Below are 27652 nucleotides of genomic sequence, written 5' to 3'. Positions count from 1 at the left end.
AATTTTCTAGGCAAAAAAAGACCTTTGGCAATAATCTGATATTGATGAAGCAATTGCACCATAATATATTGGAAATACTAGAGATGGTAATATAGCCCTAGCTTCTATTTTGTATGATATATGATGATTTGTTTCAGAAACAGGACATTAAAATATCAGGAATGCAGCGAGATACGTTTGAATTGATATTTGTGGGCAGGTGAATTGCTGCCTTCAACACTGTAAAATAACCAGCTACTTTGAACCGGTGTTTGAACATTAATTTCCTCCTAATTTTTCTTCACCCTATGGTGAGTAGAAAAAAATGCATGCATATTTTACTGCAAATAGAATATATTGCCATTTCCAGGAATCACGTAGCAAGTACACAAACACATCATGTTAGCCCTTTCTATGTTCTTTGAATTATATTGCATTGTTCTTTTTGGAAATTAATAAAAAAAAATAATCTGTCTGAAAATGGAAATTTTTAAGATAGTGGCATGGGTCTTTGTATGAAATTGGCATACTGTGTATATATAACATAAATCTGATTCACTCTAAGAACACGCTAGACTATATCTGTAATTTGCTAAGTGACTTTTGATGTTTCGTCTATCACATTCTTTGTGCAATATTGACAAATCTCCATGATTGTTCAGTTTTACGAATATGGGCAGAAATGTGTATTGAAACTTGCATAACTGAAAGATTTACTTCCATGATTCATGCACAACTAGTGCTGTTTTTGTATATGTTACATAATCGTCTTTTTTGCCCAGCTCCTTGTTTTATCAGGTTAAATGAAAATTCCTGCATTAGAATTTAATCTCCGTATCTGTACAATAATAAATAGCCATGTTCACTGCAAAAGCAACAAATATAAATAGATTTCATCGATACTTGCTGCCGTTCCAGTCAAGGTCAAGATCCGTGATATACCATGTAGCGTTAAGTCATAAAAGTCATACACTTTGCGCAAGCAAGTGCAACATTAAATCAAATAAATCAATTTGAAAGAAAGGTTAAACAAAAATTGTAATTATAAGAAAATTCCACTCGAACTGAATTCAACAATGCAGATCATGGTACTGTTAAAATCATGCAATTTATTTCTTATAATTTACAACCTTGTTTAACCTTTCTTTCAAATTGATTTATTTGATTCAATGTTGAATACTTTTGTGAAACGACGGAATCTCCTGCTAATGCAGACTGTATCGCTCATTAGTCGAATCACACGGTCAACGTAGGGGAAACGCACGTTTTTCTCATGACGACATGTATATGTAACCAGTCGTAGCCAGTCGAGCGTTGTAAACTTTGGATAGTTCCTTCTTTTGGGTCACAAGATTCATTTGGGAATGATATGCATCAGTTGTACATAACTTCATCTAAGAATACCAGTTTGGACTATGAACTATTCTGAGCCAAACGGTAAGCCAAATATTTTGAAACTTCAAATCATAGAAAGAAAGTGTTGTTTTACATGAAATTTAATCAACATATAAAACATGTATATTATTTTAAAAACAATTGTCAATTTACTTATACATGTATAAACATTGAATACATAAAGGGCCCATACTTTTGAAAAGTTCAGCGCCTTTAAAAACTCAACATTGTCAAAGAACTGTTAAATATTTTTCTTTTGGTACACTTAAAATAATTCCCCAATCCTGATATTTCATATAACTAGGTGGAACATTGTTTTAAGTAATTACTTTATTTCTTTACAAATGACATTCGTTTTTAAAGGAGGACAATTTTTTTAGAATATTTTAAGTATCCCGTACACAGTCGTACGGGACAATACGGAAGTATATATAATGGACAATTAGATTGTTGGTAAAGATGTTACGTATTTACCGAATATTTCTTTGTTTTGATAAATATACTCCTAAAGAAACAAGGACGAATATCAAACAGGGAATGCCATGTTCCAAAAACGAAACCCACAGCACCCAGACGTGTACGCTACCAACACACACACACACACTCGCATACAAAGCAAACACACGAGGACAAAACGAAAAGAAGGAACACAGTGGGGCACCGCCTTGGAACGGTCAGTGGCAAAACCACCACTGGGGTGCTTAAACTGATTTATGGTGCGACATAATGTGATATTTTGTTTGATGGATTTCTCGATATTCTAAGATATCTATACGATCGGTGGATGGGCAAGTAAAACAAGCCGAGAATTAACTAGCATTTTGTTTCAATTTTCAAACCTGGTGACGATTTTACTTTAAATCATGGAAATTTCCTGTTAACATTACTTTTTAAGCGATATAACGTAAATAAATAAGCATTGGTTCTAACATATTACAGAGAAATGATTCTTGTTTCGAACCCGCCATTTCCAATTTTTCAAATCGATACTCCCGTCACTATCGTGTCAATGCACAGCGTCATGGAACAAACTATGTTTATATCCAGAACACATTTGTTAGACCCAAATATAGAAAGAAAATCAAACGTGAGCCAAATACGGAATACGGATAGAATTGCGTATCATGAAGAGTTCGTGTTTCAGCTAAGCTAATTATTTTCAGTAGGAAAGATATAGATGTAGATATTTGTTTCTAAGTAAAGCTAAATTAGTCATCACAAAAATATTTCTCTTTGTGAATTAAGACAACTTTTTCTTCTTTAAATCTGAAGGCCAATATTGGTATCAAGAAACACAAGAAATAAATATAAGTTGCACAAAAATTAATCTAAAACACACAAATATATTTGACAAATAAAGCTAGTGATGGAGTTCCAAGAACACAGTCCCTGAAACTGAAAGCAAAATTCTTTAAACATACAAGATATTAAAATAAAAAGACGCCGAGGACAAAAACAATCACTTAAGGTAGTTCTGCACGTTCGGGTCCAAAATGTTTTCTACAATGTCAAATTTGATTAAACCTTGATTTTTCAAAACTTAAGAATATACTTTGAAAATTCGCCAAAAAAACACATATAGGGCCGTTTGCTGGATCTTTTTCTAAACCGATTTGAAAGATTTGGATCTCACACAAGTTTTCAGAAAGGGTGTCTATGGATAAATCACAATTTTTATAACATTTTCGAGAATAGAATTCTTTCTACAATGTAGACTGAAATGAAACTTTTCACAGTCGTAAATAAATATATGGTCTATAATATGGTGAAATAAAATGCAAAGGTCTTCAGATATTTGCCCATGATTAAAATGATTCGCGTATTTCACCACTACCTTAAAGGACCGCTAAGATGGAGTTTTAAACAAACAAGATAAACTCAGCATGCATGTATGTTTTGAAATACGAATATTTTAATTGAACATTTTGAAAAACCGATTTAAACATGCTACAATTATAAGAAATAATACCTGTTAAAATTTGAAATCAGTAGATTTGAAAAGAACCCTCAAAATTGTTAGAATAAAAAATCAACGGATTTTAATCCTCGCAGATATATTTTATAGTGCGGCCTCCGACTCAGAAAATAGTTACATCTCCAAAAATCAAACAAGTAAATTAATTCTATATACATTGGCACCAAAAGATATTATACTCGTGAAACTTTAAAACAAATATATCACATTATCAGATTTGTTATCAGATTGGCTTATCAAATAAAATCCATAGATTACTAAGAATAAAGGATCATCGAACTTGTCCTTAAAGCTTTAGGAGCAGAATACAATTATCTGACATCTACAACTCGACATTCTTCGGAAGTAACTATCTGAACGACCTTATGATACAGGTATTGCCGAAAATGCATACAAAGAGAATACTCAAGTTGCCATTTGTCAATACGAGTCCACTAACTTTAATACGTTACGCTGTATCTTTTACTTCTACTAGCAACATATTTGATTAGATTCCCGGCTAAGAGATGTTAAAAAATGTTCTAAACACCGGTCGTCATTGAAGCTACGCCACATCTGTTCACACATTGTTGGTGAGACACGATTTGATGCAAAAAAAACAACAACATTTTATTTACAAAAATGATAATTTTCCTAACGAAAAAATAAATGTTTAAATGATGATATTCTTCTCTCTGAAATTTCTGTATGAATGCAACCCACTCAACTCACAATAATCCATACTAATTTAACAGCAGAAAATGACAACTGAAAAATGACAAGTGGATTCTGAAAGCATTTTGCGTGATGAAAATATCTAATTTAAATTTCATTAGTATGCGCATATTGTGTAAGAGCTAAGCACGGACATTAATAGCTTCATATGGATTTGACGTATCATTAAGGAAGCTAATAGCAATAAAACTTGATGTATGTGGTACTGCAAATTTTGTTAAAATTCTAAAATTGTGAATTCTTAGCTTGCAAGAGTGAAATTACTTTACAAAGGCTACACAAGACGATGGCCATGATGGCTCAAAATCATACACATGAATTTCGAAAGTTGTTTGAACATTTGTGGTAGTGTCACGCAAGTGAATTTTCTAGGAAATAATTTTGGAATAGGGCCAGTGTTTCCTTAAAAGACCTTTATATTTTCCACTACTTGCGGGCTATTAATGTGGGGTGGCTGAATGAATCCAGAAGTTTAGTTGAAATTGGCTCAGTTATAAGTAGATATATTCTTTACGAAATTGTGGACGAAGGAAGGACGGTCGACAGATAATCTACGGCCCGAAAAGCTCATTAAAAGCATAGACACTTGGGGTCATGATCGTCACCTATGTGTAGTACGTGTTAAAATGCTACAAAATATTCGCTAACCTTTGGCAGGGGCAGAGGACAATGGGATAGGTGGGGTGTCCTGACTCCAAGAGTATATGATTAAAATCATTACATGTTCAGGTGAGCTAAAATGATAGTAAACCCTTGATATCAGTTGACTGCGCTTGCGCAACATTATTGGCTCAGACGACAGAAAATCAGCCGCTGTTCCGTATTAACTAGAATAACATTTATCGTTCGGTGGTAAAATGTTTGCCGATTTCATTAAACGGTATTTACTAGTATTTCCATAGTTTACTTAATCTGAAAGATATTTTGATAATTGACAGGTTTAATTTCAGAGGTCTAACTATACTTGGATGTGTTCATGTTGATAACATTATACATTACACTGTTTGTAAAACTTAAAAGATGTTCCAGTATGCTAGATAATGTTTAAAAGTCACAGGTGTACAAATATTGTAAGAATGTTTTCAAAGAGAAAATTCCCTAAGCCCGGCAATCAATTTATTCCTTTGAAACAAACCAAAATACACATCTTTCGATAGAAACTCTGATACGTATAAGTAGGAAGTAGGATTATTCATATGCATGCAAAGGCATGTATATAAATTGTCTCAGTAAATTTAAGGTTACATATATATTTCCTTGTTAGTTTTATTTTTAAAGAATATTAAAAAAAATACATAGAAAACTGATTTCTAGGAATAATGTTAGAAGTATGAAAATAAGATAATAATTCAGATTGATGGCAGCTTTCATTCCAGAATGCCAAGCAAAGTGGAAACAGACAGGGAATGAGAAATAAACAAGATAAACTGTAACGGTATATGACGTTATCCAGGTAAAAGCTAACAGAGCCAATTAAAAATTTTAATGTTCAATGAAACGTCCTTTAGTTTTATGTTGCCTGTCAATATTTTTGTTTCTATATAAATGAACCTATCGTACCTAATAAATGTGTAACATTCTTGAGATATAGTTTTTTTTAACACAGAGCACTTTTGCATAACTGAAGAAATTAAACCTGTCAGTTATACCATTTCCCATATAACCGCCAATCAGAAAAGTTGCAAAATTAGTGTAGGTTTCAGTCCTATCTCTATTGGTCAGTGCAGATCCGGGTAAAAGAAAGGACTGTAACCCTTTTGTTTTCTTTCGGTTTCATTTTAGCGCCGTTTTTAACAGTTTTTCAGATGTATAACGGCAGGCGCTTACCTAACCAGTGTCCTTGGACTCTGTACTAGTACGAACTGGTTCTCCGCTAGTAACTGCCATCTAAATCAGAGGTGCAGTATGAATGACATCCGACCATAGTTATGTATTTGATCAAATCGTCACGGAGGACATACGTCTAGCCTGAAGAATAAACTCATGACCTCCGCGATCCGTAGATCTATACAATCTCTAATGAGCAAATCAGGCGTGGTTACCCAATTTGTTGCGGTGTCATTGTAAGTGACAGCTTACAGGATTAAATTTTTATCCCTAATAATAAGTTTTCTGCATTCGTTATGAATTTTTTCTCTTGTAAATTTAAGGCTTAACTATTATCTGCATATTCTTTAAAACAACTAGTGCACTGTGACTGATTTTATTTTAAAGTAAAAGTCCTTTTAGTGTAAAGTTGTCGTTAAATTATCATTAATGCAAATGAAAATTTGACAAAACATGCAGAACATTTAAATGGATTTATTGTACATATACGTTTCCTTTTTTTTTATTTCAACTTTATGCTCATTACCTTAAACCTTACAAACTGCGTCTAGTATAACGTTGCTTGCTTCACATTTCATGTTGACTTGAAAGGTCATTCTAATAATAATAACCTACGTCAAATATCTTAGCATGCTCTGCAAAATTTGTAAATGAGAAAATGTGGCGAATCGTTGATGAAAGACTAGAAATACTTTATTATTTTGATTTTAATTTCCCGTCTACGCATTAAATTGTTCTAATGATATTATAAATATTACTGCCTTTAAAGACCTAAAGGTTGATTTTTTACTTCGCATCGCAAAGTATATAATCAAGCTAATATTGTTGAATGATTTGGCAGCTGTTGCTATTAAAATGCTGCTGTCTCTATGAAGTATTGAGAATATTACTGTAATAAAGAATAAACTACCGCTTAACGTTGGCAGTTTGATGACAGATTATCAAATGTTAGCATTTTAATATCCATTTACTGACTCCATTTAGTCAGAAATTGCTGTACAGGAAAACTGCACAGCAATTCAGCTGCTTTTTAAAGAAAACACTTATTAATACCGAAAACCTAATATTCGACTCGTAAGGCGACAACAGAGTTTTAATTCCTTGTGTCAGCAATATGAACACAGTAAGTTATGTTTTAATGAGTTTTATGAAATGTACATAAGAATATGGTTTTGAAAGTAAGGAAAATAGTAATTGCCTAACCAACAATGCATATATAAAAACATACTGAACTTAAAACAAGAGAGTATTAATTAAGAAATCGCACTACTAATTCACTGGCATTGAAGAGTATACTACAAGGAATAAACGGACGGGTATATACATAGGTTTCTTAAATCTGTAAAGTAGTTCAAGTTGTATAACAGTTTCTCTTTTTACGATTTACTTAAAGTTTCTACCCCAAAATAAGCCGATTAGCAATTGAAAAATAATTTCACTTATTTTGGTTCAAGGTTTGCGATAACATTCTACTAACTAACCACAGTCGTTGCAACAATATACATTAGTTGCTTTCAGCAACTCGGCGAACCATCAGTTACTTTGTGGAAATCAATGACATAATCGCTCACAAAGCACTGTTCAATTGTATAAAATTGATTAAATATTATTGACAAAAACCATGACAATTAATTGCACTTGTCGCTACAATGCTTCTGTATCTTTTGCAAAAGCAGACGAACTCTGGAAATTGTATAGGCTACTGTAAATTAAGTTGTGTAAGGTTCGAGATGTAATCGATACATGGTTCTTACTTGAACACTGCATTTTCTACTATCCAAATTACGAAGCGCAAATATTATAACCAAGAAACAATGAGAGCTTAATTTTGACAGGAGTGTATCTTTGATTCACTTTTTCAGATGCCATCATTTAAACAAATAATAAATAGTTATTTGCAATTCATACCAAATGCCGCACTAAATTTATATTTTAGAAATGAACAGCATTGCCATATGAATGAGATTTGTTCACTAATCATAGATTACTGTGGCTTCCTCCCCCACCCCCTCATCCAGATGATATGATATAAACTCTGTATATATCAAAATAGTTGTTCATGGTACTGGTTGATAAAACTTTGTTTATAAGACATGTCCTTGTTTACGTTCCATTATCTTTAATAATTCTTGCGATATGACTATTTGAATTACAAGCAAGTATATTTAACTATACCTTCTTTAGTGCAATAATCATGGTACAAAAGAATAAAACTAAAAATCGACATAAAGCCCACTTATTCATAATTTGCATAACTTTGTAACCCTATGCATTGGATTGTATATGGTATTAAAACCGTGAAACCGTAGTTCCCTATTTTTTTCCTTCATATCTGAACCAAAATTTTAACTAGCTGTTTGTTTCGTTAAATTTTATCAAGGATATAATATGGAATTAAAATATTGTTCTGTAAAATAAATAATTGCCATAATAAGTGAAAAAGGAACAACAATATATAACGTTCTTATTTTATATAATTGAAAAAAAGCTATATTCACTGAACAAGATACGCCAACTTGTAATTTGAAGACATAACAGAACGGAAGATATTTTCAGAGATATTTTTTTTCTTTTACCCGACAAGCCTAGGGCTTCCTAATTAAGTCGGATACAGACCAGACATTATTTTCTTATTAGCTTTATAACTGGCTATTACTTTCTCTACATAACTATTACTTTCCCTAGATAACAAATATCGGATGACATTTTACAAAAAGTCTCAGCCTCCTCAGGTCATCCGGCAACAAAAGAAACTGAACATGCAACAAGAGTGTGATGTAACAGGACTTAATTACTCATATGATGACCTAATTTGATTACTTGTAAATACAAACAATAGGTGTCTAATGACAGCGCGATCAACTATTTGAAACCCTTCTACATAATACTAGTTATCATAAAAAAACTTTATCAGCAACTTCAAAAAGGGGCATAATTTTATAAAATATCAGTCGAAGTTTATGGAACCTGGCTTAGACAGATCACGTCACGTTTCCAAACATATATAGAGGGTTTGAAAGCGCTTGGTGCAATGGTTCCTGAGAAATATTCTTTGATGCAAAACTATTGTCAAAAAATCTAAACCTAATTACAAAGGGGTAAAATGTAATAATACCATTCAAAGCATAAAAATGTTTATATGTGAGAAATGAAACTGACAAAACAGGACGAAACAGACTTTGCCTAATGGTGAAGCGAACTGTTGTAAAAGTATAGAAGTTGATAATATCCGCATAAATACTGATCGAAGCCAGCAAAAATAGCAGACCTGGTTTGATCTAGTCTGATTTCGAGAGATAATTAAGTATGCAATAATACCGGCTTAAACGGAATTATATTAAACAGATAAACTGAATGAACTGTTATCCCAAAGACTAGAAAAGATACGAACGAACCATTTTAACAATTTCTTAAACAAGTAACTAAGTAAGTATCATAGAACATTCTATTATAGAGGAACACTGTATTGACACTGCAATGTGGTGTTAAAAGAACGCGTAATGCGCTTTTAACTACGGCAGAAATGATCGCTTCGACACTGACTGCAAAAGTTTTAGATTATGTACAGACTGTGGTGATTCAAAACTGACACTTTCGCTCCCGGGAAAAAAGCTTTCCCGGAATTTAAAGTGGTTATTTAGAGTAATTCGCGATTTCAAACGATAATTGCGTAGTACTTGGTAACACGTTTCGTTTGAGAACTATCAGTCGAGGCGGCTATATTGACCATGTTTTAAGATATTTAGGGAAGACAAAATTTAGACTTACATCAAAACAATTCTACACAAAGCGGAAAAAGTACATATCCGCTTCATCAAAATATCGATGATATATTACAGAAACCTCTCTTAAATGTGTCTTCAAAAAAAACAACAACAAACGTTAAAATTATACATTGAATTGACACATGGTTTTAAGCTAAAATGAACACTTTCGCTATCTTTGAACTATGTTTTTACTCTCTGAAAGTTGTTATGGTAAGTGAATTGATGTCTTCAAGCAATAATTACAGAAAGCTGGTAATACATTTCATTTCAAAACTGACAGTCAAAGTACTACCTTACAATTCCTCTTAAACATTCTTCAGCTAAATAATAGTCATAAACCTATGAAGTTAATATCCCACCAAAGTGATATCCCAAAACATTTTTATAATATCTTTTTAATCTTGTTCATCAGTCGGAAAAATAGTTTGCTTTATGTGTTAGACAGATAAAGATAATAAATATAGCCGAAATGCGAAACGCTCTGATCCATTTTATTTTTTGTTAGGAATTAAGAGATTTTTAGTCATGCGTAACTACATAGCGATAACTGTTTCTTCTGCAAATGTAAAATGTTGTTTTTTCACCCTTATCATGCTGAACACGATTTATTCTGCCTTTGCAACCAGTGTAGATCATGATCAGCCTTCACATTCATGCAGTCTGTTCATGATCTGCACTGTTCGCCATTCAATCAGTATATTTTTGGTAAGCATCCCTTTAACAGTTAATGGTACTGTCCAAATTGAAAGATGGATAAGTTCATTATAGAAATTCAGCAGGATAAGGGTTAATATCCTAAGGGACAGTTGTTCGGAAGAATGTAGGAATAAGTGATTATTCTGAATTCTAGACTAACAAACACTACTGCTTCCAATACAAGTGTATTTTCCGAATAGTACAAGTAAAACTTCTGTTAGAGCATTTCTCTATTTTATCTTCTGTTGCGGATGTAAAGCACCAGGTATGAAAACCATTTTATGTTAGGAGAAAACATTACAAAAGAACTTGTACCCACAGGTTTATTCAATAAAAATACTATTTGAACTTAGTTACCTTTTAGGTGATTTAAAATCCATAATACATTATAGAGAAAGAATATTGTTTTTGCTTTTAAACATATAAGATAGATCATCTAAACGTCCACCCTATGGCGTTTTTATATATTTTTTTGAACAGACATATTTGTAATGATACAACTACTAGCTACATAATACTTCAAAAACATGTGCTTCATCATGCATGTTTTTTTTTTATATAAAATGAATTGTCCTTTAACGCTTACAGCTAGCAGAAGTACATAAATGAAAAGATAAACCTAACAGTTATATATAAAACCTTTTCATGTCAAAAACGTATTTAGTAGTATGAATTAAAAAGAGAAAAAAAAACAAAAGAGGCGATAAGGTTACTGAAATGTCAATCAGTTCCAGACTGAACTAAATGTGACACCTATGAAAGATAAAAATAACAATTATCGCCTATTTAACGAAGAATAACATATAAATGTCATTATTTGCTTCTAATCTATATCTGATAAAGTCTCCATTAATATTTGACTATTTGGAAATCAGAGAACAATATCAATATCGAATCCATTTGGCTTGTAAGCATTCCACTTAATGCTTTTAACATGACCTTTTTATAATTGACTGACTGTTCTGAGAGATCAGTCATGTTTTTTCATTCAAATGTTCAAACAATGTAAATCCCCCACACGGCAAATCAATTTTAATCAATCTACTAGTATAAGAGGACATTTAGGAAGTACAGAACGCCAGCAAGAAATGAAAGACTCAGATCTGGAGGAAATAAAAAATTAAAATTGAACCATGATCAACTTTCTAAAAATCAAAAGTGCTATATTTGTCTATGAACATTTATTTTAGTTTTGCTATGTGAAACTGGATATTAAATGGAGTTATTTGGATTTCCAGATGGGCAAATTTAAAAGCGTTATATAATCTCAGATTCAGCTATCACAAAAAGTGTTGACACCTCCCTTTCTGTAGTGCCTTAACTCAATCACATATAATTATTTTCAAATATAACAGTTTCATTGTGACGGAAACTTTAGTCATACTGGAAAAAATTGAAAAAGATACAACAGATTTTTAGGTTAAACTATATGTGTGGCCATAGGTCACAGGTGCCCCACTTCCTGTCACTGTACATGGTTTCGTGACTCTAACTGAAATGTTTTCAAGACATGAAACTTTTTTGCAAACAAAATTGTTTTAAGTTTATATGATATTTATCTATTCCATCTAAATATGGTTATATGGGAAAAACAACGGAAGTATTCGCAAATAACGTATTTGTTAGTTGACAATAGAGAGGATTTCTCCTGAAAAGTTTCAATCAACAATTTGGAAAATCTATAATTTACATTGGTTATTACCATCAAATGATTTCAATTTAATTTTTTTGTTTTGTTTTGTTTTGTTTTTTTTAATCGATAACCTAAACATAGTTTATGTGTTGCTAGTATGAAGTTACGAGAATCCAGGTTTAATGAATGTATCTGTTTTCAACATCCAGATGTGACCTAATAATGACCCATATTATTTGAAGAAAACATACAGAACTAAAATCATTATCCCCCTCGCCTTGATGGAGACAACCTTTCACATACAAAAATGATCAAGCTGAGACAATTAATGTACCATAGACAGATGCAAAGGCGCATATGCTCTAGAGCTCTTGCATTACAGTCGAAATGTCAAACTCTCTGATTATACTTAGTTTTTGTCAGGAAATTCCACATACAGCATCGTTTCCTTTCCTTTACTTGTTGCAAATTTAAAATTGCGTTTTTATTCTCCTGATGGACGAAAGGTTAAAGTAATTTAAACGTAAAAGACATTCTGCATTAGGACTAACGTAAACCGCCTTTTCAATGTAAGTACATAGGAAACCACCATTAGCGCATTTTCATTGATGTCTTAATAACTACCTAAATTTTGTTGTAAATGCAAAACACTAGACAGTAAACCAATTTGTTTGTTGAGATAAAACGTTGCTTTGCCCAGATGTGCGTTCAAAAATGTATTTTAAGTTTTATCCCTTTAAATGGCTGCACTTCTTTTATATTAAATAAAAGTTAAACTGTTACTCAATTAGTGCCAGACACAGAAAATTGCTTATGCATTTTAAACATCACAAGCCGGTACTAGGGAGCGTGAGGAGTGTTGCATATTTTACTGCTTCTCATAAACAGACACTAATGGCGTTGTATGCTTCCACAGCATCTTCTTTTAAGATACATTCAATTATTCATACCCTTAATTTTCTTGGACAGCAACAACAATAATCAAATTATTGAAAATATATACATGCAGAGAAACTTACGGTCACAGTAAATTGAATGTGTATTGCTTCAATACGATTACCAAAAGCGTTAGAACATTGCTGTTGAAAATGTTTTTTATAAGAGGACTGTTCATATATAACCAACAGTCAAAAACAGTTTTATATTACTTAGTGGTAATGCCAATGTGGAAAATCTTCACTATATTTCGTGTATATGTCTCTCAAAATCGCGTGATCTCGCTGTAATGCAGCTAGAGCAAAATCGAAATATTACAAGAAATGAAACTTTAAAATTATGTATAGGATATGCTAATTCAACCCAATTCACGGAGCAGGGCCAAAATAATGAACACTTTGGCTCTCTTGAGAATAATTTTTTAAGAAATTTAAAGCAGTTTTGTGGAGTGATTTGCGGTTTTTAATGGATAATTACGTAGTACTTGAAGAACAGTCTGTCAAACTAACATAAAACAGATTTACGCTTTTTTCACTTAACAATGTTCTCGAAACAGAAAATGCGTACATTTTGTCAAAGAAATTCCGTTGTTCAATAAACGCACACCTTATAATTTTTATTTTCTCTTGGTACACTTAATTATCCACTGTAGATACACCATGACTTTAGAATTTTACAATGTCAATAACATTTAGTAGATGACGTAAGAGAAATGGAGAATAAGGCCTCTTATATTACATGTATTATATGTTTATTGATAAACTAAACACGCCTTCTAAATCAGCACTTTGATAGGATGATTAAAATGAACATTTGTTTATATTTGGCAATTTTCTTTTCGGGAGTTCGCTTCTTCTTTTATTTTTCAATGTCAGAATAGCTTTAAATGACTTAAATGTCCATTCAATGGACACAGAGATTTAGATATTCAAAAATTTATGATTTTGTGTTTTTAACAATCTGACGCTTCTATTAATTCAAACGAAATGTCTTTATTGTGGTCCTTGCGTTATATTGTATTAAGATAATAAAAGACTTATTATAACAGTACGTTGATTCGGCTCGAGTGGACTTAAATCAGGCCTCGATCACACGAGGCGTGAGAACCGTGTGTTATTTGATCGGACAAAATCAAAGAGCGCTAAATGCATTACAGCAGAACACGATGTTTTTTAATTGACCTTTCTTATTATATATATCTTACTATATGTCCTGCACTGGCTGTAACTGTTACAAACGCAGCTTGCTTGCAGAGACACATATTTGACGTGACCACTAAATCAGGTATTTTTCGAAAATTTTGAAATTAACATAGAAAAGCTGTAGATACATAATAAATGACATAATATTGACAATGGCGACAGAAAACTCAAGGGCTTATATTCACCAGTTTTAAGTATGAAACGCAATTCAAAATGTTGTTATTGCTTTGTCATTGATTAATTTGGTCAGATTGTGATAAAATTATGCCAGAAAGTATATTCTATGCTTCCACAGGATCTTCTTGCAAATTTTATTGAGTATCAAAACAGCAATCTTTAAGTGCCTTGTGGTGGCCATAAAAAGTCTCCCCGTACTTGGATTCAGTGTTGTTATATTTTCTTGTCTTTTGAAATCATGGAGTCCACTCGATGTTCACGGGTAATAGAGTTCCGTTTAAGCCTGTGCTAGGGGGCGCGAGGGGTGTTGCACTTTCCACTACCTCTCATGAACAGACTCAATCAAACCGAGTCTGCTATTATTTTGCTTGTTTGTATTCCATGCTTCCAAAGGATCTTCTTACAGATTTTATTCTATTCATTATAAATATAAAGTTTCAGAATTTGAATATCGCTGAATACGGGCAAAGAAAATCAAGAAAGTATGCGTTTTTGCAATAAATCGTAATCGTAATAATATAGTATGAGATTTGTCATGAAAAATAACCTTGAATCTAGAGATGCTTTTGAGAAAAGCGCATGTCTCCCACAACTGCCCCTTAGATGATGAAAAATGTTAGTTTCTCTAGATGTTTTAGACGAGTGGATCCAATTAGATGGTCTGGATGAGTGGATCCAATCAGTAATTCAAGGGCCATAAATGAAAAGTGCCTGGGCGGATTTGGCTAGTTATCAAACTTGGGTAAGGTCTTATGGCCAAACACATTTAGTTCAAGTTTGGTGAAGATCGGATGAGAAATGAGAGCGGACAAGAGTAAACAGATGGATTTTTTTCGGTAATTCAAGGGTCGTAACTCTAAAATGCCTGGACCGATTTAGCTAGTTATCGAACTCAGCCGAGGTCTCATGGTCAAACACATTTTGTTCAAGTTTGGTGAATATCGGATGAGAAATGCTCGACTTAGAGTGCGGACAAGAGTAAAAAGGCCGATTTTTCGATAATTCAAGGGCCGTAACTCCAAAATGCCTGGACCGATTTGGCTAGTTATCGAACTTGGCCGAGGTCTCATGGTCAAACACATTTTGTTCAATTTTGGTGAAGATCAGATGAGAAATGTTCGATTAAAAGTGCGGACATGAGTAAAAAGGCCAATTTTTCGATAATTCAAGGGCCGTAACTCCAAAATGCCTGGACCGATTTGGCTAGCTATCGAACTTGGCCGAGGACTCATGGTCAAACACGTTTTGTTTAAGTTTGGTGAAGATTGGATGAGAAATACTCGAATTAGAGTGCGGACAAGAGTAACAAGAGCTGTCGGAGGACAGCAACGCTCGACTATTTAACAGCCTTGTCGCTTGAATGAATAAGAAAGTCAATAAAGGGGCATAATTTAGTAAAAAAGAAAAATAGGGTTATGGAACCTGCATAGTGCTTATCAGCTCATGACAGTGAACTAGTGTATGAAGTTTCAATTCTTTCCCATTAGTGGATACTGAGATACCAGCTTACATACAAAAACTTAACCAAAAATTTCTATGTTGAAAAAGGGGCATAATTTTGTAAAAAAGCAAAATAAAGTTATGGGACCTGCTTTGGGCATGTCAGATCATGAAAGTGAACAAGTGTGTGAAGTTTCAATCCATTCCCATTAGTGAATACTGAGATACCAGCTTACATACAAAACCTTAACCAAAAAATTCTAAGTCGAAAAAGGGGCATAATTTTGTAAAAAAGCAAAATAGAGTTATGCAACCTGTGCAATGTAAGTCAGTTTATCACAGTGAGTAAGTGTGTGAAGTTTCAATCCATTCCCACAAGTGGTTACTGAGATACCAGCTTACATACAAAGCCTTAACCAAAAATTTCTAAGTCAAAAAAGGGGCATAATTTTGTAAAAAAGCAAAACAGAGTTATGAAACCTGTGCAATGTAAGTCAGTTTATCACAGTGAATAAGTGTGTGAAGTTTCAATCCATTCCCACAAGTGGTTGCTGAGATACCAGCTTACATACAAAAACTTTACCAAATCGGGACGCGGACGCGGACGCCGACGCCGACGCATGGGCGAGTCCAATAGCTCTACTATTCTATGAATAGTCGAGCTAAAAAGCAAAATAGAGTTATGGAACCTGTGCAATGTAAGTCAGGTTATCACAGTAAATAAGTGTGTGAAGTTTCAAGCCATTCCCACAAGTGGTTACTGAGATACCAGCTTACATACAAAACCTTAACCAAAAATTTCTAAGTCAAAAAAGGGGCATAATTTTGTAAAAAAGCAAAACAGAGTTATGGAACCTGTGCAATGTAAGTCAGTTTATCACAGTGAATAAGTGTGTGAAGTTTCAATCCATTCCCACAAGTGGTTGCTGAGATACCAGCTTACATACAAAAACTTAACCAAATCGGGACGCGGTCGCGGACACCGACGCGGACGCGGACGCATGGGCGAGTCCAATAGCTCTACTATTCTATGAATAGTCGAGCTAAAAAGACTGATTTTTGGTAATTCAAGGGCCGTAACTCCAAGACGCCTGGACCGATTTGACTAGTTATCGAACTTGGCCGAGGTCTTATGGTCAAACACATTTTGTTCTAGTTTGGTGAAAATCGAATGAGAAATGTTCGACTTAGAGTGCGGATAAGCTTTGTGACAGACACACACACACAGACACACAGACACACAGACTAGAGTAAATCAATATGTCTCCAACACCACTGTGTGGTGGGAGACATAATTTTCGTAATGCTATTGACGTAAAATATAACAAAAGCCAGACATCGCATTTTGAAATGACACTAGTTTCACCATACCGCTTGATAATTATGAAAGGGAATAACATATTGCTTTACCGAAGAGAACGGGCAAATGTATCTAGAAAACGTCTATTGAAACTGATATTAAAGAGCCAATAACCTCTCCAAAAGGCGTATCAACGATTCGCAAAACAAGCAAATGTACTTGGCATCCTACAGATTCGGTTAATACCCCAATCATAATATCAGAGGATTAGTCTGGACAAAGTTTTGTGACAGACGGACAGACAGACTGACTGACTGATTGACTTTGGACAAGACAAAATGAATATATACCCCGACAAAAGCGAGATATAATTTGTCTGTGATTTTAAGCATAGCGAAAGAATGTGCAACAATATGAAAATTGTCTGGACATGATCTGTATGAAATCTGATTCAAGTCAATACAATTCGTACCAACAACTTCCACCATCCCTATTCTTGTTTTACCTATAAATAGATATCTTTACTAGGTTTCATGTACTGAAAAATACGTTCCTCCCCGTGCTTGATATCATATATTCTATTTCATGAAAAACACCGACACTTAATCAAGATGTAAACACTCAGTGAAAAAAGACATCGTAGGAAGTTGCAGTACTTCAAAAAACATTAGCGAAATGCACTTTGAAGTACAAAATGTTTTCTAAATACCTGTACTTCAAGTAGTGACACAGTAAGTAAAGATAAAGCAAAACAAAATGTTAATAATGTTGTAATGTAAATGAGCCAGATTCTTCTCTGAGTATCTGCCAATGTCTTGCTTTATGTTACTATTTAGCGCAAGTGTATATACAGCAAAATGATGAAACTTCGCTTTAACAGGGTCTGCAAAGGTTTAGCACTATGTATGCGTCTAGTGCTGAAGGGTAGTCAAACACTTATGAAATTAATACCTGACAAAAGTGATATCACAAAAAATGTTGTTTTTTTCTGACTGGAAATTTTTATATTCTTTTGTTTATTTTTTTTATTTTTTTTTTTTTAGGAGTATTTGCACTACGGGTGTTAGCACAATACTTAACTTATCGACAACACCCAAACTATGAGACATTACTGTAATATTATAACATGTAACTGACGACATCCGATTCCACATTCGAGGAACTGAGTGAAAATAAAAGCGAAGTATTAGATCATTCCTTGACAGCATAGATAAAACGGGAAATAGAGAGAACCGACAAATTAACACGCTATTCTATAATATTATAACAGAGTTTAAAAGCAAATAACACAGAATTAATCGTTCACAGACTAAATTCATTGTGACATTTATAAACGATACAAATTGTACCGATTGCATAACCATGTATAATAACAAGAGGGACATAACGTTCCCTAGCCAGTCATATGATTTTAACCGCAAATATATGTTAAAAACGACTGTGTTATGAAAACCTAAAGAAGTAGTTCTGTAACGGTTATTCTATTCTATTTCTTTTTTGTCCCCTAGAAGGCAGCAAACGGAATCATTTCAACAAAATTGCGAGAGGACCTTACAAGCAAGGATGTTACAGAACATATCTAACAAGTGACTCATGATAAAGAGTCAACTAAAGGTTTATCTTCTTCAAGGACTGGTATCCCTGAAACGGGCAAACAACCCATTAAAAATATAAGAAAGGACTTAACATGTGTTACAGACACTTTTTTGTAAATATCAGACGATGTTCAACGACTTTTTGGTTGTTTTAGTAGGGATGTCAAAGAATATTTGAACAAACGAATATTCGTACGTAATTTCGAATATACTCGTATTGTTTCAGTATTCGTATATTCGAAAGAATAAAAATAAACAAGGTAAAATAGTTTTTGATTAATTTCATTATAATTTCATATACGTTCTGTGCTAAAATTTACGTGCGAAAGTATCTTTTCTAGTTGTTAGACATGTCATTGTGCAGATTTGCGTGACAAAACATATATTAAATTCATCATTGATCAACTTTTAGTGGTTCACACGTCTATCTATACACAATATTACAATAGAGAAAACCGTGGCATAAACTATGCATATATATATGCATAAATATTCTGATTAATACTGCGCTTTCATTTAAATGTGCTTAAAAAGATATAAAGTCTTAGTTTTAAATATGATAAATAATCTGTTGCACTTGATAACAAAGGAATCACTATACAAATCAAAATATAATATAGCCATTTCTTTGACTGATGGATATTTCTATTAATTGACAAAGGTAAATGTGGAACTGATAATGTCAAAGAAATACGTAGTACTTGCTATTTGTACGCTAGCTGCCTCGTTTGCTTTCCATGTATTTGAATTTATTTGTAAGAAACCTAAGGGGAAATTCATATTTAATTTCAGAATTTGTTTTACAATCTATTTTCTTAATCGTTTATCTGTCATTGTAATTTAAGATTTATGATAAACATCCGTAAAATGCAAATGCGCCTTTCACTACAACAATGAAAATGATGTAAATAATTATCTTTTTTATAATATTTGTGCTGTCAATCAGAAAAAATTCCGATTTTTAAGACAAAATTTAGTTCTGAAGTCAATTATTGCGTATACTAATAAAATATTAACTGAAAACATATAATTCATGTGAACCAAAAGACTTGACTTTTATGCTGCGAAAAAGTTTATACATATAGTATGTGTTACTTTGCGTATTCACCTTCTATACTTCAAACGGGTCTTATTACAGATTTATTTTATTGTACTTTCAACTTCATATAAATAGATTTAAAAAAGACTCTTTATAATATTCACACACAAGTTTTCAGCAACAACAGAAATAAGGCTAAACACTCAATTTATTATACGTTCATGCAAACAAACGTACTTTTATCGGTTATTTCATACAGTTTTGTAGAGATACAAAGACATAGCCGAGATGCGAAACTCTGTTCATAAGTTTTTCTTGTCAGGAATTCGGCGTTTGCGAGTTCCATCGTAGCATATCGTTTATTGTTTCTCCCAGTTAGTATATATGCTGCACAAGCAGAACTGCCTTTCTTTAATCATATCGGATTGTACTTCGGAAGTAAATCAAAAGTAAGTGGTCAATTTTGATTCTGGAATTACATATACTATAATTTCTAATGTAAGTATGTTTTCCGATCTCTTTCATCTCTGTTAGTAGCTAGAACTCCATTAGCGCATTTTTTCTGATTTATTGCATATTTTCTTCTTCTGGTGGGGATGTAAAGCACCAGGTTGTAAAACTGTTTTTATGTTCGGATAAATCGTTACAAATACTTTACCCGCTTGTTCAAATAAATAAGATAAAACGGCAAATATTGTTACACTATAGATTTTCATTTTGTGATATATATGATAAAGTGTTATTGTTTCTCTAAATTCTTTTCTCTACATATTAATTTTCTTGCAAATCTGAAGATCGGATAAATGAGAAAATCTGACATTTTCAACAGACAAAATTCAAAAGCTATGAACACTGCCTACTGTATACTCCAGAAAATTAGTATTTTATCATATTTTGTGCAAATTTTTAGTCATTTAATTAAATTTTGATGGTCAGATTCTAGATGTAACGATTTTCGCATATTTTCACGTCTTCATAGATAGACATAACAAGATTTAATTAACAAAAATGCTATTTCCTTTAATTGGCTGAATAACATAGTTTGAATATATCCTGGATCTGTTTCTTGATTAAATCCTTAATATCTTTAACAAGAAATATCTTTAAAAAAGATACATGATCACATTAGTCAATGCACATTTTAAGCTACAAAAGATGCATGCACTCTGCAAGGGTATTTATAAAGCAAAACAAAATGTAGTTTTTAATTTAAAAGTAAAATTTCCATGTTTTTTTTATGTAGAACATATTTTACAGAACACATATTTTACATCATAATTATATTAATCATAATCTAGGAAACTTTGACAAAAAAATAAGACTAAAGAGGCGGGGTCGAAAAGTTGGGGTGTGGGGGATGGGGAGCGAACTGACCATTTTTGACATCGTCAAGGGATAAGAAATAACCAAAATGGGGACGAGTTGACTGGGGAACAAGTTGACTAGGGGACTACGGGAGATCACTCCGTATCAGAGTGGCGTAGTCGAACTTCACTACCGAGGGCATTCAGGTTTATGAAGTTCTAATCAATTATTAAATGATCTTCACTCCAGATAAAAACAAAAAGTAAAGATGAAAACAATACCGGCCTGCGGCCGAAATTAAACCACAATTATAGGTCGTCTATACGGCTAGACATTTGATAATGTAATTAATAACCCTCCTACGCGATGGGTTATATGCTTTTCCTATTGACGTAATTCTAACTACTGTCTACAGATATGTCCTTGATATTATTTCTGCTGATGAGTCAAGGTAAAAACTTTTTTAAACGCATGTTGTGATTGAAAAACAAAAGATTAGAGTAAAAACAATGTTGCTCCGCGAAGCGAAAGCCACCAGTCTGGGTATGGCCAATAGCCGTAAACACTATGTTAGTGACAGATAAACTGAAAGTGACAAATTCACATAATTTAGAAAATTATTTTTGTCTCTGAAAAGTCCATAAAATATTTGATGTTAATCTCAACAAAACAAACAAAAACTAGATGGATATGACCACACACTCTGACTTTAGGTAAACTGTATTATATTCATCACAGTAGTAAAGTACGTTATATGCTAAGAAAAATTCTTAACATGTTGCCCTCTTTCGTTAAGAATCCTCTCGCCTCTAATACCATAAGCTACTAACTGCAAGTTCGTTTAGCTCCATAGGAGAGTGCTGTTCTACGTATCGCGGGGTCGTAAGTTTGTTCCCCTGTCAAGGCTCGTGACGATTGTGTATGAAGTCAAACGCTGACAGTTACTTGCAGAGAACAGGTTAATAATGTAACAGAACCAGAACCCAGGGATAGTTAAACAGGATAACTGACGCTCGTTGATAACAGAAACACAGAAAAGAAAGAAAGTACTGTGAAAAAGTTGCGCTAAACCCAAATCAAACATAAGTTTCAATATACAATTTTAAAGCATAATAGTGTCTTATTACTTCGTAATATTGATAGTTTGGATGCAGATTTATGAAAACCAGTTCTTCCCGGTTTTGTGAGTGAGGTTTTAGGGTCATACTCCTTGGTAAACAACTACAATAATTAAATTAGTCTCAATGTTACTACTTCCCCGAAAAAATAACATCATAGTTGTTCGTGACTTTATAACGGTAGTACTAAGAGCAATGCATACGTCTATATGGGCCTGACAGGCTTCAGTTAATGGTCTTTGATGTTAAATATATTGCAGATAAATGTTAGAAGCTAATAAAATGTGGACAATGGGATAATCTTGGTGAGCAAAAGCTATACGATACATTTATGTCTGTCAAAAACACTTAGTAGGCTACTTTAGATATGCCTGACCGTAACTTTCGTAAATAACGTAACCTTTCACAAAACTGTTTTAAATTATGAATAGAATGTACTAAGTCAATCTTATTTCACTTCAATTTGATGCGCTAAAACAACGATTATTTCAGTTCCATTTAGAATATCGTTTCCCTAAAATAAAGTGAAATGGTGTGTGTATTTCAGGGCATCTGTTGTTTATTCTAAAAGAAGCGGTAGTTATAGCATTTATGATATGTGTGTAAATCAATAGCTGTTCATTAATCATGAATAATGTTCCCAGCAACGAAATTTTCTATCATTGCTCGGCACTATGAACACTATAGCAGAACCTTGGTTTGAAGATCATATTTAAAATGGCGATCGCCTCATAAAGAACATCAGCAGAAGGCTAGACATTTAAAACTGTATTCAGTACACCGCCAACGTGGTATTTGGATTTCATGCATTTCCTGTTTATATAATTGCAGTTACTGTCTAACAAAATGTCATTGTTACTGCAGACAAACCACCGATAGCATTACCTTCCAAAGCTCCAGGAGAATGTACTTGAAAACCTAATTAAAATTCAAAAAAAAAAATAATTCTAGCACAAAAGTGATGTTCTTTGTGAAAACCATTAGTCCTTGTATGACATTTGCAAACATTATTGGAGCCGATGTTCGAGTGATACAAGTATAAACTTTATACTTAGATAAATTGCCAACACACTTGAACAAAACTTATCCTGTATGCTATCTATCTAAGAAGACTAATTTACTTAAAACCATGTTACCGCCAGAAAATGCTTCCATAGGAAGACATCTTAAATAAAATTTGACAGCAAGTATCAAAATGGGGTGAAATGAGAGATAGTGATATAAAGAACTCTTCAAAATGCTCTGGCATATTACAAAATCCCATTTGAAATATATTTCTGTATAATTTAAGATATGACTTTACTTTATTGTTCTACTTTATCTTCATTACTATAACTAACAGAGATGCTTATTTATCTAAACGAGAGTATGTGTGATTTAATGAGAATTCACTGATTGCAATATTTGAAGAATAGTACATGTATATACAAATGTACTTATTAACTATTTATACATCTTATTACAATGCATGGGCGTTAAACATTATTTATCTTTAATTGCTAACTTGTTTAAATGTTCAAAGTCAATTTTCATATACTACAATAACATGCTCCACCATCTACTTCTCAACTACTTTAGCTAATTAGCAGTCTTCAAGACACATTTAAATTATGACATACTCCTCAATTATTTAGCTATTAAAAAGTCTTCAATGCACTTTCAACATACAATCTTATCAGCTCTCTAACTGTTTACCCACATTATGCTGACAATCTTTTTGTACTTACTAAAGATATCATCTACTCCTCAACTAGTTTTTATAATATACTCAAAATATCATTAACTTTTAATATCAATTTACTGGTCTATACTCAAATACAATCTTCTCCTCAACTATTTTGCTACAAAGTAATGTCTGCTATTTCTGGTATCACAAGCAAGAAAATGGAAGAAAATAGAACGAAAATAATAAACATTTGGTGGAGTGCCTACTTTTAGACCATAAAACCAATACTATGCAACCTATGGACATTTAAGCTTGAAACATAATCTGGAAAATAATAACCGCAAAGTGCCGTCTTAGTTCTCACGCATCACTTGACCTTTAATGCAAATAATTTGCAAAAAAAAGTCTCGTAAATAAGTAAATAATGCACAGATCTACCTTCCAGAAATTAAAGGTCGTAAGTGAAAATCAGTTATTTTGAGAAAACTTAAAAAATATATATATTTGAGCCATGCCATGAGAAAACCAACATAGTGGGTTTGCGACCAGCATGGATCCAGACCAGCCTGCGCATCCGCGCAGTCTGGCCAGGATCCATGCTGTTCGCTAACAGTTTCTCCAAGTCCAATAGGCTTTAATAGCGAACAGCATGGATCCTGACCAGACTGCGCGGATGCGCAGGCTGGTCTGGATCCATGCTGGTCGCAAACCCACTATGTTGGTTTTCTCATGGCACGGCTCATTTCGATTTACAGACTTCTCACCGAAATTCGTATCCAAATTCTAATTGCACTGCAAAAGATTTTAAATACTGACACTACCGATTGTCTATATTTATCACGCCAATGACATGCAAGAACGTGTATATACACCATTTATCTGCTATGTACAATGTACCACCTTTTACTAAATGATTGTTTTATCCAGAATCACATAATATGCAATCTTGAAAGATTGTAAATTGTAGATGTGACCTTTGTCTTCGGTAGGCATTTAACTTTCCAAGCAAAACATTGGTCGTATTTAACAAAAACGATTTTATATCACTAACAAAATGTCATTCCTAGCTCAAGCAGGGTCTGCCAAAACTGGCATTTTGTTCAGGTTATGTCCCTTTTAATGCAACAGGTCATAAAAGGCCGTAAGTAACAGTTAAGATCTTACTCTGGAACATTGAGATAGAATGATATCGAAATCAGATCATTTAATAAAACACTATTTTGTCAAAACTGATTTAGCAAAGTAAAAATGAAGGCGATATAATAACTGAAACATGAGTCACTCCCGGACAAAACTTTATGTGGCATATGGGGAAGATGAAGATATCAAATATCGCATATATATTGAAGCAAAACACATTTTGCCATAATTCCTCACCTCACTTATCTGATACAGTCCCCATTAACACTTGATACCTTAAAAGAATTGTGTTTATAAACAATTTAAAATGTATCTGATCTGTGGATATTTCACTAAATGTAGTAATACGACAATATAATGGATGATATATCGGTCTAAAAAGAAACATACGATGATACTTTTACGGTCGCCACACGACACTGCTGACTGCTTTTTTCAAACGACTATATATATATTTTGAAAGAACAGAACACATTTAAGCCAAGTGCAATCAGACACAGTTTGATTACATAATTTATTAATGTTCAATACTATTCAGGCCCTGTTGTAGTACACCAGCAACAGCGGAAGCAAAACTCTGATATTAAGTAATCTGAAAGACTGGAAACAAAAGCAATACTGAAACAGCTATGAGATATTCAAAAACTTAATTTGCGCTTTAATTAATTGCAAAATTATATTATTCAAGGATATTCAGTTGCGAGTTTTCTTTTTACCAACAATTTATGCATTTTAGTACAGTAATAAGTAATTACCTGTTGCAGACTGTAATGTAATGGAAAAAGTCAATTAAAAGCTCGTTTATAATCTCTTCTACCAGATAAGTTAATCACTGAAGCCAAGGGAATATCTAATTAACATAGACGAACTAGGAGACCTTTGCAATATATCATGAAGTGCAGACAGGTTAGACTAAAATACAACCAAATTAAGTGTCTTAAATATACACTAAGAAACACGGTGTTCGGAAAAAAGTACGAAGGCTTTCTAGAAGTTGTAAACAAAGCTTGAAGTCTGTCTCATGATTTATCTCAAATGCCAAGAAATATGAGTGATATTTTATAATGGGGAGGGGTATGCGCTGGTTGGGGTATTGTGGATTGTTGCACTCATAAAGTCGTCTTATCACTAAGCATTTATATTCAAAATTAAACTTAAAACTATACATATAATCTAAAATTCAATACCCTGAATAGTTTTGAAGTTGTGCGCCGGACACTAAATACACAAAACAAATTTTACATTTAAACTAAATTTGTAGTGTAGCCTTGACATTTTACCTGCTAATCAAGTCCATGCGCTCTGCAAATCATATCATTTGGTCTTACAGCCTAATCAATAATTTATGCCTTTTGTAACACCAGATAAAAATGTGAACATTTAATATCCATTTGGGTCTCACGACCTAATCAATAATTTAAAGTCTTTTGTAACCCAGATGATAAATGTGACATTAATATCATTTGGTCTCACAGCCTAATCAATAATTTATGTCTTTTGTAACACCAGATGAAAATGTGAACATTTAATATTCATTTGGTCTCACAGCCTAATCAATAATTTATCTCTTTTGTAACACCAGATGAAAATGTGAACATTTAATATCCATTTGGTCTCAGAGCCTAATCATTAATTTATCTCTTCTGTAACAGCAGATGAAAATGTGAACATTTAATATCCATTTGGTCTCAGAGCCTAATCATTAATTTATCTCTTCTGTAGCAGCAGATGAAAATGTGAACATTTAATATCCATTTGGTCTTAGAGCCTAATCATTATTTTATCTCTTCTGTAATAGCAGATGAAAATGTGAACATTTAATATCCATTTGGTCTTAGAGCCTAATCATTAATTTATCTCTTCTGTAATAGCAGCTGAAAATGTGAACATTTAATATCCATTTGGTCTTAGAGCCTAATCAATAATTTATCTCTTCTGTAACAGCAGATGAAAATGTGAACATTTATTATCATTTGGTCTTACAGCCTAATCAATAATTTATGTCTTTTGTAACACCAGATGAAAATGTGAACATTTAATATCATTTGGTCTTACAGCGTAATCGATAATTGATCTCTTCTGCAACACCAGATAAAAATGTGAACTTTCTTTTTACACTAAAACTTTCGTATAAGCAAATTTTCTATTAAAATGATGTCTGGTACAGGCCGAAGAGCTCATAAAACAAAATCGTAAATTGAAAGAAGTTTTGGTTTATGTGCGAAGAGAGTGTATGCGAAGTACTTTAAACATGCTCTAAGAGAGTTTTATGGTGAGGATGACGTTCATATTTATTTTAATACAATACAATCGATTTAAAAGAACTACTTCAATGCTGCGGAAATTGCAACAGGTGCACGCCAAATGGTTATAAGATTCAAGTATGATTATATAAAGCAAAAGATATTTAGATTTTACTTTCTGAGATATTTCTAATTAAATTTAAGGCAAAACATTAATGCCAATAGATTTTATCATATAAACGTGTAACATTTTCATTTTTGTCGTTTTTTGTCGAACTATTGGTTTCCGCTTCTTCAATTCAACTTTAACCGTTGAAATATAAATACACGTATGTAGGAGTAACTAATATTAAAGGACAGGTCTCCTATCCTTTAACACATTAATTCATTGTTTCTGACTTGATTTTAAAGATAGTGCCATTATCTATATTTAGAATTTTTCTTCACTTACGGGGGCAACAGAAAGACAAAATTATTAAGTGTGTAAAAACGGGAATGCTTTTAG

At 33.0% G+C, this 27652-nt stretch overlaps 2 protein-coding genes across 13 annotated transcripts in view; one reads left to right on the top strand and one right to left on the bottom strand.

Annotated features, from left to right (window-relative positions):
• Positions 1–27652, bottom strand: part of LOC123535633 (sodium/hydrogen exchanger 10-like) — a 292843-nt gene that overhangs the window by 125803 nt on the left and 139388 nt on the right. The gene's annotated exons all lie outside the window — the stretch shown is intronic.
• Positions 19935–27652, top strand: part of LOC123535634 (atypical chemokine receptor 3-like) — a 52288-nt gene continuing 44570 nt past the window's right edge. For 6 of the 7 annotated variants that reach the window (XM_045318360.2, XM_045318361.2, XM_053529070.1 and 3 more), the window contains exon 1: positions 19935–20124. The gene's annotated coding sequence lies outside the window, so the exon portion shown is untranslated. Of the gene's footprint in view, positions 20174–27652 lie in introns of all 7 variants that reach the window. The other variant, XM_045318364.2, reaches the window with a different exon arrangement.

Source organism: Mercenaria mercenaria, chromosome 17, assembly GCF_021730395.1.
Source record: "Mercenaria mercenaria strain notata chromosome 17, MADL_Memer_1, whole genome shotgun sequence".
Taxonomy (NCBI): domain Eukaryota; kingdom Metazoa; phylum Mollusca; class Bivalvia; order Venerida; family Veneridae; genus Mercenaria; species Mercenaria mercenaria.
Note: the sequence above shows the minus strand (reverse complement) of the source record. Positions and strands in the feature narration are given on the sequence as shown.